Raw genomic sequence first — 10,351 nt, forward strand, 5'->3', positions numbered from 1 at the left:
TTTATGCCTCCAATGGTATTTAATATTTATAGCGTGATTTTAATGATTTGCATGGTTAAACGGTGGGTGTTAGGCGAAACTATAAGTTTAGTCCCTTCACTTTTTGTCTCTCTGCATGTTTAGTTTTTTTTTTTTTGTTATTTTTTTGAACATCTAGCAAAGTGCTATAGAAGATTACAATGTATTCATAAAAACTGAAATCGGAGAACAACGTCAAGTATTTCAATTTAACCTACTAAGATTGACACTAATTTTGAACCACTTGTAAAAAATAAGTTGTATCTCATCCGTCTTCTTCATTTGCGAGCTTCTCACTTTCTTGAAAATAAAAACCTTTCGAGATTTCCATATAGACCAAATGGTTGAATAAATAAGGCCGAGTTTCAACTCCAAACTTCTTAATAAGCCCCTTCCTCCCGGTCCATCTTCAAAAGGAGGTGAACCTAAAATACCTTATAATTTATGGGTGAACATCATACCTATCATAATGATACGAAAAACAAACTAAAATTGAATTAACCGATACAACCTAATAATTTTTAAAATTGTTGGTTTGGTCTCCATATTGAAATATAAGAAAATCTACCCATCTATGTTAAAAAACATGTATAAGAAGATTTTGTCAACTACTACCTACAAGTCTCCATATTGAAATTTAATATAGAAAACATAGTTAAAGATTAAAATTTTATATTAAGAAACCTAATAAACCTCTTCCCATAACCCATAAAAACCATGCAATTATACATATGATAGCATCTGAGGAAGTTATGAAATCTACTAAAGGACTAATAAAAAAAATAGTACATTCAAATTACATAGATCGATGTTGGCGACGAATCATGAAGTCATAAATAATATGGGTTTAAAAGCAATATGAGTAAGCTAATAATGAAAGAAAAATGTGTTTTTTTTAATCAAAATTAAGTCAATTTTGATGGTTTTATACCTAATACTACGTATATGACAGTTATATATATATACATATATATATATATATATGTGTGTGTGTGTGTGTGTGTGCGTGTGCGTGTGTGTGTGTGTTTGTGTGCGTGTGTGTGTGTGTTCCGTCCTGTAACATCCCAAGAATCATAGAAATTTAAAATTTTCAAAAACGACTCATTAACCATATAGTGTTTACAAACCATTTTTTCAAAAGTATATCCATAATTAGAGTATCCTAAGATCCAATGTCATAAAAACAGGAAGGTGTGCACGATCACGCATTCACTTTCCTATGATCATCTGAAGTACCCGAAACAATAAATTGAAACCATAAGCCAAAGCTTAGTGAGTTCCCCCAAAGTACCACCACACAACATAACAAACAATAACATGTAAATATGAGCCTTCAACCTGATTGGACCGCATCGCAGGGCCTACAACTTATCTGGACCGCTTTCCGAGCCTTCGGACTGACTGGACCACCTCGTAGGGCCTACAGCCTATCCGGACCGTTCTCCAGGCCTTCGGCCTGACTAGACCGCCTTGCAAGGCCTACCGCCTATCCGGACCGCTCCGAGTATCTTGGCCTTTAGCACAAAGAAGGACTGCCTCAACCCCTCCACAATATGTTGACATATACAATAGGTAACAAACCACATATCCAAAAAATACATGTAATCATACATATCTACTAATATATCATATAACTAGCACAACATCATCCTATATACCAGGTTACAAAACATAGTAGGTTGGCATTGGTGCCTTCAACCCACAAGTGCAGTGAGGAAAACTCACCTCTCAGTCCGAACAAATAGCTGAATAGGTCTCTGCTTTGAATACCAACTTTACCCGTCACCCAATTATCAAATAGTGACCAATCTCAATTACAACTTAAAATACCCAAAATACCCTTCGATCAAACTTGGTCAAAGTCAATGGTCAAAGTCAATCTAGTTGACACCCACGTCGTGCCAAACCCATAGCTAAACCGTGGCTACTCAATCTAGTCCAGATCAAAATCTACTACTACGACGTGGAAGACATGTCACCACGTCGTGGGCACGTCCAGACAAAAGAAACACGATAAGTCCCTCCACCATATCGTAGCCTTCCTTGGTTACACCGTGGTCCTCAGTCTGAAAGACTTTTCTTCAAAAAGAGATTAATTCATAAGGACAAAAGCTAAAAAATCAGATATGATTCCTAATGGCTTCATAATGGATAAAGTTTCCAACTTTATCCATTAAGATGATCCAAACCACCAAGATCTAGACTTTAAGTCTTAAAAAGGACCCAAAAATGCATCTTTATCAACTTAATCCATTAAGTCCAAGTCTCACACTTTCAGATCTGAATCAACAAGATGTCTAGATGGATAAAGTTTCAAACTTTATCCATAATAATGCCACAATCCTTCAAGATCTAAACTTTATTGCACCAAAATGACCAAAATGACCAAGATAACTTGCATGGCTTAAAGGGAAGACAAAAGATCATAACTTTCCTAGTCCATGAGGTCCAAGAAACACTCCAAACTGATCAAAATGTGTTGGAGTCCACTCAACTCCAATATCACTCATAAAATGGACCAAAAGTGCCAAAAACCACATATGAAGAGATCTAAAGAACTAAAGAGCAAGATTTGAACTTTATACTTACAATAGTCCATAAATGTTGTGCCTTTGATGGATCCAAGCTTGAAGCATCATTCCTTGCAACCAAAAGAACTTCCTTAATCTTTGTGATTCATCAAAATATCATAAAAAGTATCCAAAAGAGGAGAGGGGAGAGAGGAGGGGGTCAAATCTTGAAAGTGGAGTCTAGGGTTTCTCCCAAGGGGTCTTAGAGGTGGTGGAGGCTGGTAAAAGGCCCAAAAATGTAGAAAATTAAGCTTAAATACATTGAAAACCCTAAAATAATGGGCTTGGGTCTGACAGACCACCACCTCATGGTCCCGTCTCACCAATTTGTGGTGACTACCACCTCGTGGTTCCATCTCACCACTCCGTGGTGACAGTTTTCGCCCAGATCCATTTCATCTTCAAACAATCATAACTTCTTCCTTTCAACTCTGTTTTCAATGATCTTTATATCCACATAAAGGTATTGATGAGCCCCACACTTTCATCTAGTCAGTTTTGGCTTAACATATGCTAAACTAAAAACCATAATCCATAAAGGAAGCCCAAAACATCACTTGTCCCACTTTCCCCTTTGACTCCAAAACACAAAACCAACGCTTAGATCACATAACCAATATTATCAACATCCAATAGGTTATAAACGCTATTCCCTTGAAGCTCAAATCCTTTACTTGATCCATTTATTGTCCACAAGCCTGAAATAAGAAACTTCTCGAAATCGGATGTTATAAATCTCCCCCACTTTCATCCTCGAAATCTGTCTTTGTTAGAATCTCTGAAAAAGAACGTTAATATATCCCATCAACTTCCTCTAGCCACTTTGAAATCAAGGCATATTATAAAGAAAACTTGAGAGACCACTCGGTATCCCACAATTGCCAACAAACAACCAAAAAACTTGAAAATACTCAACCGCAACAACTATCTTCTCTTCCTAGCTAAAGACTCAACTTCCAGTGAAAAGCACTAAAACTGGTAATTATCAATACTACAACCACAAACCAACACCATCAACATACTCCCCCAAAAATAGGAATAAATCAATCTAATCTCTAGAACCATACCCTAACACTGATGATCATCCATTCGTCGTACTACCCCTAGCCCCGACTAGGAATAGCATTAAACCATGCAGAAAGGTTACTCAAAACATACTGATCACGAATTTCAACTAACACTGAATCCGAAAATTGTACCCAACATCATTAAATATACACTCGACTTCCTGACAAGTCATCCCCAACCTACTAATCCTACGAGCGTAATGATGGTCAATCCAAGAATCATCACGTTACATCCAAATCCAACATCAAATTAGGTGTACATCCACCTGAAAAATCACTCGAGGCATTTACAACGAACTCCATGACTCGATATTTCAAAAGTGATACCCAACACTAGTTGTCACACCCCCAAACCAAGGATGGCGGAAACGTCCGGGGGTGGCGGACTTCATGTTTAGTATCATAACAACGAGTATAATAGTGCTCAAAGTAAATACAACCATCATAAATATAATTGAAAAAGTTACACCAAAGTATATGTTTACATGTTTCAAATCAATTACATTATGATGACAAAATGAACTGTTTGACGATTTATCGTCTCATCCTCAAAACGCTGTTGATTTCCTGTTTCACTGAATTCCTGAGAATACAAGTTGTTTGAAAAAGTGTCAACACAAAGGTTGGTGAGTTCATAAGTTTTCGATAGTAAGAGTTTGAAAATCGATCTTTGTAATGAGTTGTATGTTACCAAGAAAAATCCAATATTTTCCTTATAAAAGTTGTGTGATCCTAAATACCAGGACCGAGAATGAACAAGTATTTGTCATACTTAAAGATATAAAAGTGGTTTTAAATTGGCGTAAAACCCTTTTTAATTTGAGAAGGATCTCGTAATGAATGATGTGTAGTCTTAAATACCAAGACCGAAGGTATAGAATAAAATCTGTAAATATTGATGTAAAAGTGATTTTAAATCGACATAAAACCCCTTTTTGATTTATAAAAATCCCCGTAAACTTCATTTATTGTTAACTCCCTATGTGAGCGCTATAACCATACTATGACTGAATGAACCTGCCACGACGTTTCTCAGGCGTCGCAAAACTGATATGACATTTGTCACCCGTAGACCTGCAGGTCCCACTGTAGCTAGCAGCAAGGTGTGGGGTGTCAAACCCAATATAGATCTATACACAACTATCACGTTCTCCCTACAAGAGATTCTGATTATAACTACCAGGAATTTAAATCCGTACTCTAGGAGTACTGAGAAGAATAACTCACAATTTAAGTTAACAAGTTTACGTGTGGTGTGCGTGAGTGTAAAACCTTTTTCCGTGGGAATAAGTCTTTCCGAAATGTGTTTGTTGTGTTAATGGAAACATAAACCATACCTATTATAGTTTATCAAAACGTTTAGATGTAATAGTTATAACTTTGTTTACTATGGTTAACTACTGTATTTGTGAAGGTAAAAATACTCTTTTGTTTACCGATATGTAAAAGTACCTTTTACTAAAGAGAAATATCATGCAACAAAAACTAATCAACTACCATGCTTATGAAGGTGTCAATTCATTTGTTTTCTGATTGACGTCTATATACTAAGACAAATGTCATTTATTTGCAATATCATATATTCACGTAAAGAGATACACCTTGCTCAACATGTTACAAGGTGAAATTAAATTGATAGCATTTTTCTGTTGTTAACATTTTCTTTTACTGTTCTTAGAAAATTTATAGAAAAATTATCAAAGGTCCAAATCAGAATCCGTAAATTCTGAGAGTTTGGAAAATGAGTCTATTTTGCTCATCAATTTTCCCATGATTTTTAGTGACCTCTAACTTGTGTGAACAAGTCCATAATCACAGACTGGTCCGGATTGATGTTTGAAATGATAGACAGTTTTGTAAAAATCACCATAAATTGTTGAAAAATCGTATGGAGATGTGCAAGTATTCGTTTTAAAAGCTAAGAACTGGAAATACTTGCACCTAAAACAGTTTTGAAAACTAAAATGTTTAAGTTGACCAAAACAGTCCGTGAATGGAGTCCAACTTTTCTGATGAAAGCTGTTAGAAATGTTTAGTTATGTTCTTGGTGTTTTAACTTGTATTATCCCCTTTAAAACTTAAGAAAATATGAAAATAAAGGGGTATGAATTCACCTTATGTGATTTCAGTAGATGGATGATGGAGAAAAGAAGTGTTCAACTCAAGAACACTTTGGGAGATTGCTTGAAGATTCGAAGATCTAACACAAATATGATGGAGTTTGTGTAAGATATCTATGATTTGAGTAAAAGAAAGTGAAATAATCATATGGAGGATGTTAATACTTACCAAAAGTAGAAGAGAGGCTTGGGGAATAGCCTTGAATCTCGAATTTTAGAGAGAGAAGATGAGAGAAAATGAAGTTTGTTTTTGAGGGAAGAATGAGAGGAAATGAAAGAAATGAGAGGAGAGAGGAGGGTTTTCCAACCCTTGGCCAAGTGTGTGGCTGAAAAATGGTGGGGAAAGTACCATGAAATGACTAGGTATGGGCTGATGGTGAATAGTGACATGGAGTGGGTATGGGAGTGGTTGCTTGTGTCATAAGGTAAAGCAAATTCAACACTCCACCTCTTTGTATTTTACCCACTAGATTTTATTATTTAAATAAATATTTTCATGAAAATATGATTAAACTACGAATATTTAGGGTTTATTATGTTAAAAATGATTTTGGGTGAAAATCCCGCGTTGAAATCTCGAAAAACGGGCTCAAAACGCTAAAAATATTGAAAATCGGGTGAAAATTGCAAAAATCCGAAATTTTGGCCGGAAATGCGAAGGTTCGGATCCTTAGGAGCTTAGAACCGAAAGTGGGGAAAAGAAAAGAAGATGCGAGGATCGCAGCGGAAGGGGGGGAACCGAGAGCGTGAAGGCGGAAGGAAGACCGAGGCTCGGTCTCGATTCTTGGCGGGTTCGGCTGAAGGCTTTCGCAGGCGGGAAAGGGATCCGAAGGCGAGGCTCGGTTCAGGTGGTTTCGGCTCGCGGGAGGTCTCAGCTCTCAGGAGGTCTCGGCTTCAGGGTTTTTGTCTTTGGCTGCTAAGGGGTTTCGGTTCTTAAGAGGGTTTCGGTTCCTAAGAGGGTTTCGGTTCAATAAAGCCGTTTTACTCGTTTTTACTCCGTTTCAAGCCGTTTTTGACCCGGTTAAGGGTCGGGATGGTCCGAAAGACTATAAAAAGTTTAAGAAACTTTTGAGAGAGATTTGGGAGAGATTTCACATTCTTGGAGAGATTTCTCATACAAAGAGAGATTTGGGAGAGATTCTAAATAGAAAGAGATAGAGTAAAAACGATTGAGAGAGGTTTCGTGTGTGACTTTGGTGAGTGTCCGGCTTCGCAACGCAAGGTCCGTAAACCCCATTAAGCCATGTTTAAGGACCTTACACACTCCCGAGGAGTAGGCAACATTGTTTTATTGGTTTGGTTCGTTACTTACCACAGTTTTAGGTTAAGGGAATCTAGATGTACGGACTTTTCGATTGATGATTTCTCTTTAGCATAGCGGGTTGTATAGTAATTACCTAACGTAAGCCCTAGAACACAAAGGTTAGTTGAGTCGATCGGTTTGACTTGTTGACTTTAGTTGACTTTGATTTGATTGGAATTTTACGGTTGTCACACTAGTAGCCAAACTCTTAATAAACAACCCACAAGAAAATGGGGTTCATAATGCAAACAATTCAGCAAAACGCTTTTAATGCACAATTAATACTCCTATCAACCTTTTACTATCCACATGATCCCAACCAGTTAATCACACACAACCCACGAATGAGATAGGTGGTTGTACTCTTGCCGCAGTTCAAATCCTGTAAACGAAATAAGAACCATGCCAATAATTCAAACCAAGTGCTCTCTTGCTATCTTATTTAGTCTACATACGTCCCTCACAACAAAAAATAATGAAATTACCACCATACACAACGTTAATGAAACCCATAACTAATCCTTGGATCTACTATGTTCCCTTCTCCTCATAACCTTACCCAAAGGGTAAAGTACTAGTAGATCTAATGAAATAACAAACCTCGATCATTAACAAAATACCCTCATGAACGACACAAACAGATCCCCCTCAATACATAACTAGCTCGATAAAACTTTTAAAGTTAACCAAAAATATTGCTAAAACCATGGTCGGACCCATCCAATTATCAACCTTGCCAGCACGACATACCAAAGATTAGATTCTATGCAAATCTAATGTCCCGTCTGTAAGACTGAACAACACTGTACCATAGTCCATACTTCTAATAACCAAGAACATCCTCCAAACTCGAGTCGAACTTGACGATAGATTGATGAATCCATTAAACTTCAACTGATAAAACTTAAAACTTCCAAAGAATAGCCACTTTCATGATGAACGAATGAACAATGATCAAGAATGCATTGACGCCTGATATGTGCATATTTAGTTCATAATAAGTATAGATTTTTATTCATTTATTAGCTAAATTGTTGCATTTTATGGACAAAAGGTACTTAAAAGTGTTTGAATTATATTTTCAGTCCAAAAATGAAGCTCGGAAGCAAAAGGAAGCAGGAGAAGCGGTTGAGAGTTCGAGAATGGAACAAAGAAGAAAAACACTAAAAATAGCACCTACCTGGCGAGTCCAAGCGAAGATTCGAGAAGATAAAGACTCGGGATCCCAGAGACTTATCACAATACGCGGACTGAGAGATGGACTCGACGAGTCGCCACCTGACTCGACGAGTCAATTCGTATATATAAAGATAACTCCACAGAATGATGGGGTGGAATTTCTGGAACGATTCAGAAGAGTTTAGCTGCGATCAAGAAGTCAGAAAAACCCTAGAAGACGAAGTCATAAGCTAGAATTCAATCCCGAAGGAGAATTGAGGCAAATTTCATCATTATACTTAATCTTTTGTTTTGTCATTATGGTTAAACAATTAGACTCTGTTTGTTTGCTATTATTTACTTCAATTATGATCTAAAACCTTTAGACTTTTGTTTGGGGATACAAAATTGATACTATGGTTTGATTGATCGGTAGGATTAATTCTAAGTTGGTGTTTTTTGTTATTTTAGCTTGCTAAAGAACCTTGTGTGTGAATAATAATTAATTTTCTGTTAATAGGAAGATAATTGATTAGCATGAACATCTATTGATTATCAATCTCATATGCTATGTGATCACTTTGTCATATGTCTAGGATTAATGAACATGAAACTAGAGTTAATAAGAAAATTGAGTAAATTCATGTGCAAGCTTGTGTGATGATCATCAACAAGAAGTTAATTAAAAGATTAAATTAGTTAACTATTGCAAGTCTAATTTAACCCAAATAATTAATCTAGTAAATCTAATTAAATTAGACAACTGGCCACTGTTTAAGTTAGTTTATTTGCTAAGGATGAGTGTAGTGAATGCGAATCTAATCACTTGAATCGGTAACCGACAAAAGAATTAATCCATTGCACCATTACCTTGAAATTCTAATTTAATTGATCCTTTGTGTTGGATTTATCTTACACAAAGTTATTTAAAAGGTAATCCAGTAAGTAGAATTAGTTTTAATAAAATTCCGTTTTTAGAGTAACTAGAAATTTTTTTCTGTTTTTGCCTTGAACTCGCCGAGTGCACTCGTGTCGACTCGGTGAGTACATCGTTGTTACAGTTTTAATTTTTTTTTTTATTTTTGTTCCTTTTACACGTTTTTTTGTTTTGTTTACAGTTGTTTCATGACCCGAGGATCTGATACACCTCTGTTCCCCCCTCTTGAAGACCCGGAATCCGCACTAAGGAGGAGTAAAGGCAAAACCGTTGGAGAATCCGCTTCTTCAAAGAACTCACCACTCAAAAACCTAAAGTCCATTTTCAGCAAGAAGAGGAGCAGCAAATCAGGAGCATCCAGTGCCTCTTTGACAATCGAAGACCCAATTCAAGAAGATATCGAGTACGAGACCGAGGAAGAAGAAGAACCCACATACGAGCACGACTCCGAATTTGAAGACGATTTAGCTATCACTATGGCTAATATCGATGAAGTCCCTATGGGGGAATGGAAGAAGAGGATGCGCGATGACACCGACCCGGGACTTGTGCAGCCCGCAATTCCCGCGACTGCTACTTTCGAACTAAAAGACCATATTCTCGCTCAACTCAAGGAGATTCCTTTTTATGGGAAGGATCACGAAGACGCCTACAAGCACTTGGACGAAGTGAATGATGTGGCTGACTACTTCAATGTACCGAATGTTCCATGCGAGACCCAGCTTCTTTGCATGCTTTTAGTCATGTTTAAAGGAGCTGCAAAGGATTGGCTAAAGTCACTTCCTCCCGAATCGGTCACCACATGGGCCAAGATGAAAGAAGAGTTCATAGACCACTTTTGCTCGCCCTCCAAAATAGCCAAGCTAAAGAAAGCCATTGCCAACTTCGAGCAACAACCTGGAGAATCTCTTTATGAAGCTTGGGAGAGGTACAAGAGCTTGCTTAGAAATTGCCCACACCATGACCTTAATAGCCAACAAGAGGTCTCCATTTTCTATGATGGATTCAATGTCACCACAAGGCAATTGCTCGATTCTCAAGGCCCTCTAACGAAGAAGGCGCCCCCGGTAATCAAGGAGTTAATTGAAGAATTCTCTAAGCACTCTAAAGAATACCACAATCCAAGAAACGAAGTAAGTTGGAGGGTAGTGAACTCGGCAAATGATAGCATGGCGGCG

General features: G+C 37.3%; 1 non-coding gene across 1 annotated transcript; it reads right to left on the reverse strand.

Annotated features, from left to right (window-relative positions):
• Window positions 1–10,033: 10,033 nt before the first annotated feature.
• On the reverse strand, window positions 10,034–10,140 carry LOC111903580 (small nucleolar RNA R71). Its single transcript, XR_002854222.1, has one exon. It is a non-coding gene; the product is annotated as a small nucleolar RNA R71 (small nucleolar RNA).
• Window positions 10,141–10,351: the final 211 nt, after the last annotated feature.

The sequence above is a fragment of the Lactuca sativa genome, chromosome 5, assembly GCF_002870075.4.
Source record: "Lactuca sativa cultivar Salinas chromosome 5, Lsat_Salinas_v11, whole genome shotgun sequence".
NCBI classification, from domain to species: domain Eukaryota; kingdom Viridiplantae; phylum Streptophyta; class Magnoliopsida; order Asterales; family Asteraceae; genus Lactuca; species Lactuca sativa.